This window comes from Brachyhypopomus gauderio, unplaced genomic scaffold (assembly GCF_052324685.1).
Source record: "Brachyhypopomus gauderio isolate BG-103 unplaced genomic scaffold, BGAUD_0.2 sc130, whole genome shotgun sequence".
NCBI lineage: Eukaryota > Metazoa > Chordata > Actinopteri > Gymnotiformes > Hypopomidae > Brachyhypopomus > Brachyhypopomus gauderio.
The window spans coordinates 44655-61588 of record NW_027506951.1 but is presented as its reverse complement, the minus strand read 5'-3'; the positions used below and the strand labels follow the sequence as shown (position 1 = coordinate 61588).

Sequence of the window (16934 nt, the reverse complement as noted above, 5' to 3'; positions counted from 1 at the left end):
TCAGAATGGCAGGAGAAAAAAGAAGATCAAGTAGTGACATATCCTGCCAGGATGCCTTTTGCAAAGTGTTGTATGTGACTGTGTGCTGAGGCGAGGTTGAAGAGGAAGCTGCTTTTATCCGACTGGAAATGATGATTCTTGCCTCTTCCAATTCAAAATAAATTCACCTTCTTTCGTGAAAAAGTCGGCAAAGACTTCTTCATAGAGGTAGCGTGGCCGAGTGGTATAAGGCGCTGGATTTAAGCTCCAATCTCTTCGGAGGCGTGGGTTCAAATCCCACCGCTACCAAGTGGAGTTTTACAAACACTCACGGTCAGTTGTGCCCCTGCCAAATCACTTGTCTATGTGAAAAGAAGAAAACGAGTAGCCAAAAGAAAGAAGAAGCAGCAAGTCATCCTTTCCAAGTCCCTTTAAATGCCATCTGCAGGGGTTTTAACTTGCTGTTCATATTTTTGGTGCTTAATATTTCATATAGCTAAATGATATGCAAGTCATTAATGACACATAAGCAGCAGCAATCCATTCAAGATGGCCCTTTTAATTATCCAAGGAGTTCAAGCTGGTATGTCAAAATGGGAACGGTGCTGTGTCCCTCCAAGAAAACGACTTGATACAGATATGCTATGTACACTACCAGATTGTCATGTACTCTGAGTCTAAGCTGTGAGAATTCCTAGCACACCAATAAACCCATGCTGAAATTGGAACAATTGTAATGTGCAGGGTGTTAAAAGGCCGGACGATAAAACGTAAGCGTTCATCTACTTATTCAGAATGGCAGGAGAAGAAAGAAGATCAAGTAGTGACATATCCTGCCAGGATGCCTTTTGCAAAGTGTTGTATGTGACTGTGTGCTGAGGCGAGGTTGAAGAGGAAGCTGCTTTTATCAGACTGGAAATGATGATTCTTGCCTCTTCCAATTCAACATAAATTCACCTTCTTTCGTGAAAAAGTCGGCAAAGACTTCTTCAAAGAGGTAGCGTGGCCGAGTGGTCTAAGGCGCTGGATTTAAGCTCCATTCTCTTCGGAGGCGTGGGTTCAAATCCCACCGCTACCAAGTGGAGTTTTACAAACACTCACGGTCAGTTGTGCCCCTGCCAAATCACTTGTCTATGTGAAAAGAAGAAAACGAGTAGCGAAAAGAAAGAAGAAGCAGCAATTCATCCATCATCGTCATCCTTTCCAAGTCCCTTTAAAAGCCATCTGCAGGGGTTGTAACTTGCTCTTCATATTTTTGTTGCTTAATATTTCATATAGCTAAATGATATGCAAGTCATTAATGACACATAAGCAGCAGCAATCCACTCAAGATGGGCCTTTTAATTATCCAAGGAGTTCAAGCTGGTATGTCAAAATGGGAACGGTGCTGTGTCCCTCCAAGAAAACGACTTGATACAAGTATGCTAAGTACACTACCAGATTGTCATGTACTCTGAGTCTAAGCTGTGAGAATTCATAGCACACCAATAAACCCATGCTGAAATTGGAACATTTGTAATGTGCAGGGTGTTAAAAGGCCGGACGATAAAACGTAAGCGTTCATCTACTTATTCAGAATGGCAGGAGAAGAAAGAAGATCAAGTAGTGACATATCCTGCCAGGATGCCTTTTGCAAAGTGTTGTATGTGACTGTGTGCTGAGGCAAGGTTGAAGAGGAAGCTGCTTTTATCAGACTGGAAATGATGATTCTTGCCTCTTCCAATTCAACATAAATTCACCTTCTTTCGTGAAAAAGTCGGCAAACACTTCTTCATAGAGGTAGCGTGGCCGAGTGGTCTAAGGCGCTGGATTTAAGCTCCATTCACTTCGGAGGCGTGGGTTCAAATCCCACCGCTACCAAGTGGAGTTTTATAAACACTCACGGTCAGTTGTGCCCCTGCCAAATCACTTGTCTATGTGAAAAGAAGAAAACGAGTAGCGAAAAGAAAGAAGAAGCAGCAACTCATCCATCATCGTCATCCTTTCCATGTCCCTTTAAATGCCATCTTCAGGGGTTTTAACTTGCTGTTCATATTTTTGTTGCTTAATATTTCATATAGCTAAATGATATGCAAGTCATTAATGACACATAAGCAGCAGCAATCCATTCAAGATGGCCCTTTTAATTATCCAAGGAGTTCAAGCTGGTATGTCAAAATGGGAACGGTGCTGTGTCCCTCCACGAAAACGACTTGATACAGATATGCTATGTACACTACCAGATTGTCATGTACTCTGAGTCTAAGCTGTGAGAATTCCTAGCACACCAATAAACCCATGCTGAAATTGGAACAATTGTAATGTGCAGGGTGTTAAAAGGCCGGACGATAAAACGTAAGCGTTCATCTACTTATTCAGAATGGCAGGAGAAGAAAGAAGATCAAGTAGTGACATATCCTGCCAGGATGCCTTTTGCAAAGTGTTGTATGTGACTGTGTGCTGAGGCGAGGTTGAAGAGGAAGCTGCTTTTATCAGACTGGAAATGATGATTCTTGCCTCTTCCAATTCAACATAAATTCACCTTCTTTCGTGAAAAAGTCGGCAAAGACTTCTTCAAAGAGGTAGCGTGGCCGAGTGGTCTAAGGCGCTGGATTTAAGCTCCATTCTCTTCGGAGGCGTGGGTTCAAATCCCACCGCTACCAAGTGGAGTTTTACAAACACTCACGGTCAGTTGTGCCCCTGCCAAATCACTTGTCTATGTGAAAAGAAGAAAACGAGTAGCGAAAAGAAAGAAGAAGCAGCAAGTCATCCTTTCCAAGTCCCTTTAAAAGCCATCTGCAGGGGTTTTAACTTGCTGTTCATATTTTTGTTGCTTAATATTTCATATAGCTAAATGATATGCAAGTCATTAATGACACATAAGCAGCAGCAATCCACTCAAGATGGGCCTTTTAATTATCCAAGGAGTTCAAGCTGGTATGTCAAAATGGGAACGGTGCTGTGTCCCTCCAAGAAAACGACTTGATACAAGTATGCTAAGTACACTACCAGATTGTCATGTACTCTGAGTCTAAGCTGTGAGAATTCATAGCACACCAATAAACCCATGCTGAAATTGGAACATTTGTAATGTGCAGGGTGTTAAAAGGCCGGACGATAAAACGTAAGCGTTCATCTACTTATTCAGAATGGCAGGAGAAGAAAGAAGATCAAGTAGTTACATATCCTGCCAGGATGCCTTTTGCAAAGTGTTGTATGTGACTGTGTGCTGAGGCGAGGTTGAAGAGGAAGCTGCTTTTATCAGACTGGAAATGATGATTCTTGCCTCTTCCAATTCAACATAAATTCACCTTCTTTCGTGAAAAAGTCGGCAAAGACTTCTTCATAGAGGTAGCGTGGCCGAGTGGTCTAAGGCGCTGGATTTAAGCTCCATTCTCTTCGGAGGCATGGGTTCAAATCCCACTGCTACCAAGTGGAGTTTTACAAACACTCACGGTCAGTTGTGCCCCTGCCAAATCACTTGTCTATGTGAAAAGAAGAAAACGAGTAGCGAAAAGAAAGAAGAAGCAGCAATTCATCCATCATCGTCATCCTTTCCAAGTCCCTTTAAAAGCCATCTGCAGGGGTTTTAACTTGCTGTTCATATTTTTGTTGCTTAATATTTCATATAGCTAAATGATATGCAAGTCATTAATGACACATAAGCAGCAGCAATCCACTCAAGATGGGCCTTTTAATTATCCAAGGAGTTCAAGCTGGTATGTCAAAATGGGAACGGTGCTGTGTCCCTCCAAGAAAACGACTTGATACAAGTATGCTAAGTACACTACCAGATTGTCATGTACTCTGAGTCTAAGCTGTGAGAATTCATAGCACACCAATAAACCCATGCTGAAATTGGAACATTTGTAATGTGCAGGGTGTTAAAAGGCCGGACGATAAAACGTAAGCGTTCATCTACTTATTCAGAATGGCAGGAGAAGAAAGAAGATCAAGTAGTTACATATCCTGCCAGGATGCCTTTTGCAAAGTGTTGTATGTGACTGTGTGCTGAGGCGAGGTTGAAGAGGAAGCTGCTTTTATCAGACTGGAAATGATGATTCTTGCCTCTTCCAATTCAACATAAATTCACCTTCTTTCGTGAAAAAGTCGGCAAAGACTTCTTCATAGAGGTAGCGTGGCCGAGTGGTCTAAGGCGCTGGATTTAAGCTCCATTCTCTTCGGAGGCATGGGTTCAAATTCCACTGCTACCAAGTGGAGTTTTACAAACACTCACGGTCAGTTGTGCCCCTGCCAAATCACTTGTCTATGTGAAAAGAAGAAAACGAGTAGCGAAAAGAAAGAAGAAGCAGCAAGTCATCCTTTCCAAGTCCCTTTAAATGCCATCTGCAGGGGTTTTAACTTGCTGTTCATATTTTTGTTGCTTAATATTTCATATAGCTAAATGATATGCAAGTCATTAATGACACATAAGCAGCAGCAATCCATTCAAGATGGCCCTTTTAATTATCCAAGGAGTTCAAGCTGGTATGTCAAAATGGGAACGGTGCTGTGTCCCTCCAAGAAAACGACTTGATACAGATATGCTATGTACACTACCAGATTGTCATGTACTCTGAGTCTAAGCTGTGAGAATTCCTAGCACACCAATAAACCCATGCTGAAATTGGAACAATTGTAATGTGCAGGGTGTTAAAAGGCCGGACGATAAAAGTTAAGCGTTCATCTACTTATTCAGAATGGCAGGAGAAGAAAGAAGATCAAGTAGTGACATATCCTGCCAGGATGCCTTTTGCAAAGTGTTGTATGTGACTGTGTGCTGAGGCGAGGTTGAAGAGGAAGCTGCTTTTATCAGACAGGAAATGATGATTCTTGCCTCTTCCAATTCAACATAAATTCACCTTCTTTCGTGAAAAAGTCGGCAAAGACTTCTTCAAAGAGGTAGCGTGGCCGAGTGGTCTAAGGCGCTGGATTTAAGCTCCATTCTCTTCGGAGGCGTGGGTTCAAATCCCACCGCTACCAAGTGGAGTTTTACAAACACTCACGGTCAGTTGTGCCCCTGCCAAATCACTTGTCTATGTGAAAAGAAGAAAACGAGTAGCGAAAAGAAAGAAGAAGCAGCAAGTCATCCTTTCCAAGTCCCTTTAAAAGCCATCTGCAGGGGTTTTAACTTGCTGTTCATATTTTTGTTGCCTAATATTTCATATAGCTAAATGATATGCAAGTCATTAATGACACATAAGCAGCAGCAATCCACTCAAGATGGGCCTTTTAATTATCCAAGGAGTTCAAGCTGGTATGTCAAAATGGGAACGGTGCTGTGTCCCTCCAAGAAAACGACTTGATACAAATATGCTATGTACACTACCAGATTGTCATGTACTCTGAGTCTAAGCTGTGAGAATTCATAGCACACCAATAAACCCATGCTGAAATTGGAACATTTGTAATGTGCAGGGTGTTAAAAGGCCGGACGATAAAACGTAAGCGTTCATCTACTTATTCAGAATGGCAGGAGAAGAAAGAAGATCAAGTAGTGACATATCCTGCCAGGATGCCTTTTGCAAAGTGTTGTATGTGACTGTGTGCTGAGGCGAGGTTGAAGAGGAAGCTGCTTTTATCAGACTGGAAATGATGATTCTTGCCTCTTCCAATTCAACATAAATTCACCTTCTTTCGTGAAAAAGTCGGCAAAGACTTCTTTATAGAGGTAGCGTGGCCGAGTGGTCTAAGGCGCTGGATTTAAGCTCCATTCTCTTCGGAGGCGTGGGTTCAAATCCCACCGCTACCAAGTGGAGTCTTACAAACACTCACGGTCAGTTGTGCCCCTGCCAAATCACTTGTCTATGTGAAAAGAAGAAAACGAGTAGCGAAAAGAAAGAAGAAGCAGCAAGTCATCCTTTCCAAGTCCCTTTAAATGCCATCTGCAGGGGTTTTAACTTGCAGATTCGCCCTTCACAACATTCGGAGGATTCGGCCATTTCTCTCTAGGGAGGCCACTCAGGTCCTTGTCCAGTCCCTTGTTATCTCAAGACTGGACTACTGCAACTCCCTACTGGCTGGTCTTCCTATGCATGCCATCAAACCCCTGCAACTGATCCAGAACGCTGCAGCTCGGTTGGTCTTCAACCTTCCCAAGTTCAGCCATGTCACTCCCTTGCTGTCCTCCCTCCACTGGCTTCCGGTAGCTGCCCGCATCAAATATAAAACCCTGGTGCTGGCCTACAAAGCAAAGAATGGTCCAGCTCCTCCTTACTTGATGGCCATGGTAAAACCCAGATGCATACCTAGAGCCCTCCGCGCCTCAAGTATGTCTCGTCTTGACCCTCCATCATCCAGGACACATGGGAGACAAGCATCCAGACTTTTCTCTGTCCTGGCTCCAAGGTGGTGGAATGAACTTCCCTTGTGTGTCCGAACATCGGAGTCACTTGCTGTCTTCAGACGCCGACTGAAGACCCACCTCTTTCAAGTGCACTTTGCATAATTATGCTTTGTCTATTGTACTTTATCGTCTCTTTCCTCAGGTATTGTGCATAATTGGGTTATAGGAATTGTTTACTGTCTTTTTCCTCAGGGGATGTGTATATTCAGGTATAATTGTTAGGTATCATTTGACTTTCGTCTAGTGGTTTTTCCAGCTTAGAGTACCTTGTGTTCAGGACTATCTATTCTACCTTGGAGATTCCAAGCAACTACATAGCACTTTTGTAAGTCGCTCTGGATAAGAGCGTCTGCTAAATGCCATAAATGTAAATGTAAATGTAAACTTGCTGTTCATATTTTTGTTGCTTAATATTTCATATAGCTAAATGATATGCAAGTCATTAATGACACATAAGCAGCAGCAATCCACTCAAGATGGCCCTTTTAATTATCCAAGGACTTCAAGCTGGTATGTCAAAATGGGAACGGTGCTGTGTCCCTCCAAGAAAACGACTTGATACAAATATGCTATGTACACTACCAGATTGTCATGTACTCTGAGTCTAAGCTGTGAGAATTCATAGCACACCAATAAACCCATGCTGAAATTGGAACATTTGTAATGTGCAGGGTGTTAAAAGGCCGGACGATAAAACGTAAGCGTTCATCTACTTATTCAGAATGGCAGGAGAAGAAAGAAGATCAAGTAGTGACATATCCTGCCAGGATGCCTTTTGCAAAGTGTTGTATGTGACTGTGTGCTGAGGCGAGGTTGAAGAGGAAGCTGCTTTTATCAGACTGGAAATGATGATTCTTGCCTCTTCCAATTCAACATAAATTCACCTTCTTTCGTGAAAAAGTCGGCAAAGACTTCTTTATAGAGGTAGCGTGGCCGAGTGGTCTAAGGCGCTGGATTTAAGCTCCATTCTCTTCGGAGGCGTGGGTTCAAATCCCACCGCTACCAAGTGGAGTTTTACAAACACTCACGGTCAGTTGTGCCCCTGCCAAATCACTTGTCTATGTGAAAAGAAGAAAACGAGTAGCGAAAAGAAAGAAGAAGCAGCAAGTCATCCTTTCCAAGTCCCTTTAAATGCCATCTGCAGGGGTTTTAACTTGCTGTTCATATTTTTGTTGCTTAATATTTCATATAGCTAAATGATATGCAAGTCATTAATGACACATAAGCAGCAGCAATCCACTCAAGATGGCCCTTTTAATTATCCAAGGAGTTCAAGCTGGTATGTCAAAATGGGAACGGTGCTGTGTCCCTCCAAGAAAACGACTTGATACAAATATGCTATGTACACTACCAGATTGTCATGTACTCTGAGTCTAAGCTGTGAGAATTCATAGCACACCAATAAACCCATGCTGAAATTGGAACATTTGTAATGTGCAGGGTGTTAAAAGGCCGGACGATAAAACGTAAGCGTTCATCTACTTATTCAGAATGGCAGGAGAAGAAAGAAGATCAAGTAGTGACATATCCTGCCAGGATGCCTTTTGCAAAGTGTTGTATGTGACTGTGTGCTGAGGCGAGGTTGAAGAGGAAGCTGCTTTTATCAGACTGGAAATGATGATTCTTGCCTCTTCCAATTCAACATAAATTCACCTTCTTTCGTGAAAAAGTCGGCAAAGACTTCTTTATAGAGGTAGCGTGGCCGAGTGGTCTAAGGCGCTGGATTTAAGCTCCATTCTCTTCGGAGGCGTGGGTTCAAATCCCACCGCTACCAAGTGGAGTTTTACAAACACTCACGGTCAGTTGTGCCCCTGCCAAATCACTTGTCTATGTGAAAAGAAGAAAACGAGTAGCGAAAAGAAAGAAGAAGCAGCAAGTCATCCATCATCGTCATCCTTTCCAAGTCCCTTTAAAAGCCATCTGCAGGGGTTTTAACTTGCTGTTCATATTTTTGTTGCTTAATATTTCATATAGCTAAATGATATGCAAGTCATTAATGACACATAAGCAGCAGCAATCCACTCAAGATGGACCTTTTAATTATCCAAGGAGTTCAAGCTGGTATGTCAAAATGGGAACGGTGCTGTGTCCCTCCAAGAAAACGACTTGATACAAGTATGCTAAGTACACTACCAGATTGTCATGTACTCTGAGTCTAAGCTGTGAGAATTCATAGCACACCAATAAACCCATGCTGAAATTGGAACATTTGTAATGTGCAGGGTGTTAAAAGGCCGGACGATAAAACGTAAGCGTTCATCTACTTATTCAGAATGGCAGGAGAAGAAAGAAGATCAAGTAGTGACATATCCTGCCAGGATGCCTTTTGCAAAGTGTTGTATGTGACTGTGTGCTGAGGCGAGGTTGAAGAGGAAGCTGCTTTTATCAGACTGGAAATGATGATTCTTGCCTCTTCCAATTCAACATAAATTCACCTTCTTTCGTGAAAAAGTCGGCAAAGACTTCTTTATAGAGGTAGCGTGGCCGAGTGGTCTAAGGCGCTGGATTTAAGCTCCATTCTCTTCGGAGGCGTGGGTTCAAATCCCACCGCTACCAAGTGGAGTTTTACAAACACTCACGGTCAGTTGTGCCCCTGCCAAATCACTTGTCTATGTGAAAAGAAGAAAACGAGTAGCGAAAAGAAAGAAGAAGCAGCAAGTCATCCATCATCGTCATCCTTTCCAAGTCCCTTTAAAAGCCATCTGCAGGGGTTTTAACTTGCTGTTCATATTTTTGTTGCTTAATATTTCATATAGCTAAATGATATGCAAGTCATTAATGACACATAAGCAGCAGCAATCCACTCAAGATGGACCTTTTAATTATCCAAGGAGTTCAAGCTGGTATGTCAAAATGGGAACGGTGCTGTGTCCCTCCAAGAAAACGACTTGATACAAGTATGCTAAGTACACTACCAGATTGTCATGTACTCTGAGTCTAAGCTGTGAGAATTCATAGCACACCAATAAACCCATGCTGAAATTGGAACATTTGTAATGTGCAGGGTGTTAAAAGGCCGGACGATAAAACGTAAGCGTTCATCTACTTATTCAGAATGGCAGGAGAAGAAAGAAGATCAAGTAGTGACATATCCTGCCAGGATGCCTTTTGCAAAGTGTTGTATGTGACTGTGTGCTGAGGCAAGGTTGAAGAGGAAGCTGCTTTTATCAGACTGGAAATGATGATTCTTGCCTCTTCCAATTCAACATAAATTCACCTTCTTTCGTGAAAAAGTCGGCAAAGACTTCTTCATAGAGGTAGCGTGGCCGAGTGGTCTAAGGCGCTGGATTTAAGCTCCATTCTCTTCGGAGGCGTGGGTTCAAATCCCACCGCTACCAAGTGGAGTTTTACAAACACTCACGGTCAGTTGTGCCCCTGCCAAATCACTTGTCTATGTGAAAAGAAGAAAACGAGTAGCGAAAAGAAAGAAGAAGCAGCAACTCATCCATCATCAAGTCATCCTTTCCAAGTCCCTTTAAATGCCATCTGCAGGGGTTTTAACTTGCTGTTCATATTTTTGTTGCTTAATATTTCATATAGCTAAATGATATGCAAGTCATTAATGACACATAAGCAGCAGCAATCCATTCAAGATGGCCCTTTTAATTATCCAAGGAGTTCAAGCTGGTATGTCAAAATGAAAACGGTGCTGTGTCCCTCCACGAAAACGACTTGATACAGATATGCTATGTACACTACCAGATTGTCATGTACTCTGAGTCTAAGCTGTGAGAATTCCTAGCACACCAATAAACCCATGCTGAAATTGGAACAATTGTAATGTGCAGGGTGTTAAAAGGCCTGACGATAAAACGTAAGCGTTCATCTACTTATTCAGAATGGCAGGAGAAGAAAGAAGATCAAGTAGTGACATATCCTGCCAGGATGCCTTTTGCAAAGTGTTGTATGTGACTGTGTGCTGAGGCGAGGTTGAAGAGGAAGCTGCTTTTATCAGACTGGAAATGATGATTCTTGCCTCTTCCAATTCAACATAAATTCACCTTCTTTCGTGAAAAAGTCGGCAAAGACTTCTTCAAAGAGGTAGCGTGGCCGAGTGGTCTAAGGCGCTGGATTTAAGCTCCATTCTCTTCGGAGGCGTGGGTTCAAATCCCACCGCTACCAAGTGGATTTTTACAAACACTCACGGTCAGTTGTGCCCCTGCCAAATCACTTGTCTATGTGAAAAGAAGAAAACGAGTAGCGAAAAGAAAGAAGAAGCAGCAATTTATCCATCATCGTCATCCTTTCCAAGTCCCTTTAAAAGCCATCTGCAGGGGTTTTAACTTGCTGTTCATATTTTTGTTGCTTAATATTTCATATAGCTAAATGATATGCAAGTCATTAATGACACATAAGCAGCAGCAATCCACTCAAGATGGGCCTTTTAATTATCCAAGGAGTTCAAGCTGGTATGTCAAAATGGGAACGGTGCTGTGTCCCTCCAAGAAAACGACTTGATACAAGTATGCTAAGTACACTACCAGATTGTCATGTACTCTGAGTCTAAGCTGTGAGAATTCATAGCACACCAATAAACCCATGCTGAAATTGGAACATTTGTAATGTGCAGGGTGTTAAAAGGCCGGACGATAAAACGTAAGCGTTCATCTACTTATTCAGAATGGCAGGAGAAGAAAGAAGATCAAGTAGTGACATATCCTGCCAGGATGCCTTTTGCAAAGTGTTGTATGTGACTGTGTGCTGAGGCAAGGTTGAAGAGGAAGCTGCTTTTATCAGACTGGAAATGATGATTCTTGCCTCTTCCAATTCAACATAAATTCACCTTCTTTCGTGAAAAAGTCGGCAAAGACTTCTTCATAGAGGTAGCGTGGCCGAGTGGTCTAAGGCGCTGGATTTAAGCTCCATTCTCTTCGGAGGCGTGGGTTCAAATCCCACCGCTACCAAGTGGAGTTTTACAAACACTCACGGTCAGTTGTGCCCCTGCCAAATCACTTGTCTATGTGAAAAGAAGAAAACGAGTAGCGAAAAGAAAGAAGAAGCAGCAACTCATCCATCATCAAGTCATCCTTTCCAAGTCCCTTTAAATGCCATCTGCAGGGGTTTTAACTTGCTGTTCATATTTTTGTTGCTTAATATTTCATATAGCTAAATGATATGCAAGTCATTAATGACACATAAGCAGCAGCAATCCATTCAAGATGGCCCTTTTAATTATCCAAGGAGTTCAAGCTGGTATGTCAAAATGAAAACGGTGCTGTGTCCCTCCACGAAAACGACTTGATACAGATATGCTATGTACACTACCAGATTGTCATGTACTCTGAGTCTAAGCTGTGAGAATTCCTAGCACACCAATAAACCCATGCTGAAATTGGAACAATTGTAATGTGCAGGGTGTTAAAAGGCCTGACGATAAAACGTAAGCGTTCATCTACTTATTCAGAATGGCAGGAGAAGAAAGAAGATCAAGTAGTGACATATCCTGCCAGGATGCCTTTTGCAAAGTGTTGTATGTGACTGTGTGCTGAGGCGAGGTTGAAGAGGAAGCTGCTTTTATCAGACTGGAAATGATGATTCTTGCCTCTTCCAATTCAACATAAATTCACCTTCTTTCGTGAAAAAGTCGGCAAAGACTTCTTCAAAGAGGTAGCGTGGCCGAGTGGTCTAAGGCGCTGGATTTAAGCTCCATTCTCTTCGGAGGCGTGGGTTCAAATCCCACCGCTACCAAGTGGATTTTTACAAACACTCACGGTCAGTTGTGCCCCTGCCAAATCACTTGTCTATGTGAAAAGAAGAAAACGAGTAGCGAAAAGAAAGAAGAAGCAGCAATTTATCCATCATCGTCATCCTTTCCAAGTCCCTTTAAAAGCCATCTGCAGGGGTTTTAACTTGCTGTTCATATTTTTGTTGCTTAATATTTCATATAGCTAAATGATATGCAAGTCATTAATGACACATAAGCAGCAGCAATCCACTCAAGATGGGCCTTTTAATTATCCAAGGAGTTCAAGCTGGTATGTCAAAATGGGAACGGTGCTGTGTCCCTCCAAGAAAACGACTTGATACAGATATGCTATGTACACTACCAGATTGTCATGTACTCTGAGTCTAAGCTGTGAGAATTCCTAGCACACCAATAAACCCATGGTAAGCGTTCATCTACTTATTCAGAATGGCAGGAGAAGAAAGAAGATCAAGTAGTGACATATCCTGCCAGGATGCCTTTTGCAAAGTGTTGTATGTGACTGTGTGCTGAGGCGAGGTTGAAGAGGAAGCTGCTTTTATCAGACTGGAAATGATGATTCTTGCCTCTTCCAATTCAACATAAATTCACCTTCTTTCGTGAAAAAGTCGGCAAAGACTTCTTCAAAGAGGTAGCGTGGCCGAGTGGTCTAAGGCGCTGGATTTAAGCTCCATTCTCTTCGGAGGCGTGGGTTCAAATCCCACCGCTACCAAGTGGAGTTTTACAAACACTCACGGTCAGTTGTGCCCCTGCCAAATCACTTGTCTATATGAAAAGAAGAAAACGAGTAGCGAAAAGAAAGAAGAAGCAGCAATTCATCCATCATCGTCATCCTTTCCAAGTCCCTTTAAAAGCCATCTGCAGGGGTTTTAACTTGCTGTTCATATTTTTGTTGCTTAATATTTCATATAGCTAAATGATATGCAAGTCATTTATGACACATAAGCAGCAGCAATCCACTCAAGATGGGCCTTTTAATTATCCAAGGAGTTCAAGCAGGTATGTCAAAATGGGAACGGTGCTGTGTCCCTCCAAGAAAACGACTTGATACAAGTATGCTATGTACACTACCAGATTGTCATGTACTCTGAGTCTAAGCTGTGAGAATTCATAGCACACCAATAAACCCAAGCTGAAATTGGAACATTTGTAACGTGCAGGGTGTTAAAAGGCCAGACGATAAAACTTAAGCGTTCATCTACTTATTCTGAATGGCAGGAGAAGAAAGAAGATCAAGTAGTGACATATCCTGCCAGGATGCCTTTTGCAAAGTGTTGTATGTGACTGTGTGCTAAGGCGACGTTGAAGAGGAAGCTGCTTTTATCAGACTGGAAATGATGATTCTTGCCTCTTCCAATTCAACATAAATTCACCTTCTTTCGTGAAAAAGTCGGCAAAGACTTCTTCATAGAGGTAGCGTGGCCGTGTGGTCTAAGGCGCTGCATTTAAGCTCCATTCTCGTCGGAGGCGTGGGTTCAAATCCCACCGCTACCAAGTGGAGTTTTACAAACACTCACGGTCAGTTGTGCCCCTGCCAAATCACTTGTCTATATGAAAAGAAGAAAACGAGTAGTGAAAAGAAAGAAGAAGCAGCAACTCATCCATCATCGTCATCCTTTCCAAGTCCCTTTAAATGCCATCTGCAGGGGTTTTAACTTGCTGTTCATATTTTTGTTGCTTAATATTTCATATAGCTAAATGATATGCAAGTCATTAATGACACATAAGCAGCAGCAATCCACTCAAGATGGGCCTTTTAATTATCCAAGGAGTTCAAGCTGGTATGTCAAAATGGGAACGGTGCTGTGTCCCTCCAAGAAAACGACTTGATACAAGTATGCTAAGTACACTACCAGATTGTCATGTACTCTGAGTCTAAGCTGTGAGAATTCATAGCACACCAATAAACCCATGCTGAAATTGGAACAATTGTAATGTGCAGGGTGTTAAAAGGCCGGACGATAAAACGTAAGCGTTCATCTACTTATTCAGAATGGCAGGAGAAGAAAGAAGATCAAGTAGTGACATATCCTGCCAGGATGCCTTTTGCAAAGTGTTGTATGTGACTGTGTGCTGAGGCGAGGTTGAAGAGGAAGCTGCTTTTATCAGACTGGAAATGATGATTCTTGCCTCTTCCAATTCAACATAAATTCACCTTCTTTCGTGAAAAAGTCGGCAAAGACTTCTTCAAAGAGGTAGCGTGGCAGAGTGGTCTAAGGCGCTGGATTTAAGCTCCATTCTCTTCAGAGGCGTGGGTTCAAATCCCACCGCTACCAAGTGGAGTTTTACAAACACTCACGGTCAGTTGTGCCCCTGCCAAATCACTTGTCTATGTGAAAAGAAAACGAGTAGCGAAAAGAAAGAAGAAGCAGCAACTCATCCATCATCGTCATCCTTTCCAAGTCCCTTTAAATGCCATCTGCAGCGGTTTTAACTTGCTGTTCATATTTTTGTTGCTTAATATTTCATATAGCTAAATGATATGCAAGTCATTAATGACACATAAGCAGCAGCAATCCACTCAAGATGGGCCTTTTAATTATCCAAGGAGTTCAAGCTGGTATGTCAAAATGGGAACGATGCTGTGTCCATCCAAGAAAACGACTTGATACAAATATGCTATGTACACTACCAGATTGTCATGTACTCTGAGTCTAAGCTGTGAGAATTCATAGCACACCAATAAACCCATGCTGAAATTGGAACATTTGTAATGTGCAGGGTGTTAAAAGGCCGGACGATAAAACGTAAGCGTTCATCAACTTATTCAGAATGGCAGGAGAAGAAAGAAGATCAAGTAGTGACATATCCTGCCAGGATGCCTTTTGCAAAGTGTTGTATGTGACTGTGTGCTGAGGCGAGGTTGAAGAGGAAGCTGCTTTTATCAGACTGGAAATGATGATTCTTGCCTCTTCCAATTCAACATAAATTCACCTTCTTTCGTGAAAAAGTCGGCAAAGACTTCTTCATAGAGGTAGCGTGGCCGAGTGGTCTAAGGCGCTGGATTTAAGCTCCATTCTCTTCGGAGGCGTGGGTTCAAAACCCCCCGCTACCAAGTGGAGTTTTACAAACACTCACGGTCAGTTGTGCCCCTGCCAAATCACTTGTCTATGTGAAAAGAAGAAAACGAGTAGCGAAAAGAAAGAAGAAGCAGCAACTCATCCATCATCGTCATCCTTTCCAAGTCCCTTAAATGCCATCTGCAGGGGTTTTAACTTGCTGTTCATATTTTTGTTGCTTAATATTTCATATAGCTAAATGATATGCAAGTCATTAATGACACATAAGCAGCAGCAATCCACTCAAGATGGGCCTTTTAATTATCCAAGGAGTTCAAGCTGGTATGTCAAAATGGGAACGGTGCTGTGTCCCTCCAAGAAAACGACTTGATACAAGTATGCTAAGTACACTACCAGATTGTCATGTACTCTGAGTCTAAGCTGTGAGAATTCATAGCACACCAATAAACCCATGCTGAAATTGGAACATTTGTAATGTGCAGGGTGTTAAAAGGCCAGACGATAAAACGTAAGCGTTCATCTACTTATTCAGAATGGCAGGAGAAGAAAGAAGATCAAGTAGTGACATATCCTGCCAGGATGCCTTTTGCAAAGTGTTGTATGTGACTGTGTGCTGAGGCGAGGTTGAAGAGGAAGCTGCTTTTATCAGACTGGAAATGATGATTCTTGCCTCTTCCAATTACACATAAATTCACCTTCTTTCGTGAAAAAGTCGGCAAAGACTTCTTCATAGAGGTAGCGTGGCCGAGTGGTCTAAGGCGCTGGATTTAAGCTTCATTCTCTTTGGAGGCGTGGGTTCAAATCCCACCGCTACCAAGTGGAGTTTTACAAACACTCACGGTCAGTTGTGCCCCTGCCAAATCACTTGTCTATGTGAAAAGAAGAAAACGAGTAGCGAAAAGAAAGAAGAAGCAGCAAGTCATCCTTTCCAAGTCCCTTTAAATGCCATCTGCAGGGGTTTTAACTTGCTGTTCATATTTTTGTTGCTTAATATTTCATATAGCTAAATGATATGCAAGTCATTAATGACACATAAGCAGCAGCAATCCACTCAAGATGGCCCTTTTAATTATCCAAGGAGTTCAAGCTGGTATGTCAAAATGGGAACGGTGCTGTGTCCCTCCAAGAAAACGACTTGATACAAATATGCTATGTACACTACCAGATTGTCATGTACTCTGAGTCTAAGCTGTGAGAATTCATAGCACACCAATAAACCCATGCTGAAATTGGAACATTTGTAATGTGCAGGGTGTTAAAAGGCCGGACGATAAAACGTAAGCGTTCATCTACTTATTCAGAATGGCAGGAGAAGAAAGAAGATCAAGTAGTGACATATCCTGCCAGGATGCCTTTTGCAAAGTGTTGTATGTGACTGTGTGCTGAGGCGAGGTTGAAGAGGAAGCTGCTTTTATCAGACTGGAAATGATGATTCTTGCCTCTTCCAATTCAACATAAATTCACCTTCTTTCGTGAAAAAGTCGGCAAAGACTTCTTTATAGAGGTAGCGTGGCCGAGTGGTCTAAGGCGCTGGATTTAAGCTCCATTCTCTTCGGAGGCGTGGGTTCAAATCCCACCGCTACCAAGTGGAGTTTTACAAACACTCACGGTCAGTTGTGCCCCTGCCAAATCACTTGTCTATGTGAAAAGAAGAAAACGAGTAGCGAAAAGAAAGAAGAAGCAGCAACTCATCCATCATCGTCATCCTTTCCAAGTCCCTTTAAATGCCATCTGCAGGGGTTTTAACTTGCTGTTCATATTTTTGTTGCTTAATATTTCATATAGCTAAATGATATGCAAGTCATTAATGACACATAAGCAGCAGCAATCCACTCAAGATGGGCCTTTTAATTATCCAAGGAGTTCAAGCTGGTATGTCAAAATGGGAACGGTGCTGTGTCCCTCC

General features: G+C 42.3%; 19 non-coding genes across 19 annotated transcripts; all 19 read left to right on the top strand.

Moving 5' to 3' along the window:
- Positions 1–206: 206 nt before the first annotated feature.
- On the top strand, positions 207–288 carry trnal-uaa (transfer RNA leucine (anticodon UAA)). Its single transcript has one exon. It is a non-coding gene; the product is annotated as a tRNA-Leu (tRNA).
- Positions 289–975: 687 nt separating this feature from the next.
- trnal-uaa (transfer RNA leucine (anticodon UAA)) lies at positions 976–1057 on the top strand. Its single transcript has one exon. It is a non-coding gene; the product is annotated as a tRNA-Leu (tRNA).
- A 700-nt stretch (positions 1058–1757) lies between these two features.
- trnal-uaa (transfer RNA leucine (anticodon UAA)) lies at positions 1758–1839 on the top strand. The gene is given in 2 exon segments: positions 1758–1795; positions 1805–1839. It is a non-coding gene; the product is annotated as a tRNA-Leu (tRNA).
- Positions 1840–2539: 700 nt separating this feature from the next.
- Positions 2540–2621, top strand: trnal-uaa (transfer RNA leucine (anticodon UAA)). Its single transcript has one exon. It is a non-coding gene; the product is annotated as a tRNA-Leu (tRNA).
- A 687-nt stretch (positions 2622–3308) lies between these two features.
- trnal-uaa (transfer RNA leucine (anticodon UAA)) lies at positions 3309–3390 on the top strand. Its single transcript has one exon. It is a non-coding gene; the product is annotated as a tRNA-Leu (tRNA).
- A 1469-nt stretch (positions 3391–4859) lies between these two features.
- Positions 4860–4941, top strand: trnal-uaa (transfer RNA leucine (anticodon UAA)). Its single transcript has one exon. It is a non-coding gene; the product is annotated as a tRNA-Leu (tRNA).
- Positions 4942–5628: 687 nt separating this feature from the next.
- Positions 5629–5710, top strand: trnal-uaa (transfer RNA leucine (anticodon UAA)). Its single transcript has one exon. It is a non-coding gene; the product is annotated as a tRNA-Leu (tRNA).
- A 1517-nt stretch (positions 5711–7227) lies between these two features.
- On the top strand, positions 7228–7309 carry trnal-uaa (transfer RNA leucine (anticodon UAA)). The gene has a single exon. It is a non-coding gene; the product is annotated as a tRNA-Leu (tRNA).
- Positions 7310–7996: 687 nt separating this feature from the next.
- Positions 7997–8078, top strand: trnal-uaa (transfer RNA leucine (anticodon UAA)). The gene has a single exon. It is a non-coding gene; the product is annotated as a tRNA-Leu (tRNA).
- Positions 8079–8778: 700 nt separating this feature from the next.
- trnal-uaa (transfer RNA leucine (anticodon UAA)) lies at positions 8779–8860 on the top strand. Its single transcript has one exon. It is a non-coding gene; the product is annotated as a tRNA-Leu (tRNA).
- Positions 8861–9560: 700 nt separating this feature from the next.
- On the top strand, positions 9561–9642 carry trnal-uaa (transfer RNA leucine (anticodon UAA)). The gene has a single exon. It is a non-coding gene; the product is annotated as a tRNA-Leu (tRNA).
- Positions 9643–10344: 702 nt separating this feature from the next.
- On the top strand, positions 10345–10426 carry trnal-uaa (transfer RNA leucine (anticodon UAA)). Its single transcript has one exon. It is a non-coding gene; the product is annotated as a tRNA-Leu (tRNA).
- Positions 10427–11126: 700 nt separating this feature from the next.
- On the top strand, positions 11127–11208 carry trnal-uaa (transfer RNA leucine (anticodon UAA)). Its single transcript has one exon. It is a non-coding gene; the product is annotated as a tRNA-Leu (tRNA).
- Positions 11209–11910: 702 nt separating this feature from the next.
- On the top strand, positions 11911–11992 carry trnal-uaa (transfer RNA leucine (anticodon UAA)). Its single transcript has one exon. It is a non-coding gene; the product is annotated as a tRNA-Leu (tRNA).
- A 646-nt stretch (positions 11993–12638) lies between these two features.
- On the top strand, positions 12639–12720 carry trnal-uaa (transfer RNA leucine (anticodon UAA)). The gene has a single exon. It is a non-coding gene; the product is annotated as a tRNA-Leu (tRNA).
- Positions 12721–14202: 1482 nt separating this feature from the next.
- Positions 14203–14284, top strand: trnal-uaa (transfer RNA leucine (anticodon UAA)). Its single transcript is given in 2 exon segments — positions 14203–14240; positions 14250–14284. It is a non-coding gene; the product is annotated as a tRNA-Leu (tRNA).
- Positions 14285–14981: 697 nt separating this feature from the next.
- trnal-uaa (transfer RNA leucine (anticodon UAA)) lies at positions 14982–15063 on the top strand. The gene has a single exon. It is a non-coding gene; the product is annotated as a tRNA-Leu (tRNA).
- A 699-nt stretch (positions 15064–15762) lies between these two features.
- trnal-uaa (transfer RNA leucine (anticodon UAA)) lies at positions 15763–15844 on the top strand. The gene has a single exon. It is a non-coding gene; the product is annotated as a tRNA-Leu (tRNA).
- Positions 15845–16531: 687 nt separating this feature from the next.
- Positions 16532–16613, top strand: trnal-uaa (transfer RNA leucine (anticodon UAA)). The gene has a single exon. It is a non-coding gene; the product is annotated as a tRNA-Leu (tRNA).
- Positions 16614–16934: the final 321 nt, after the last annotated feature.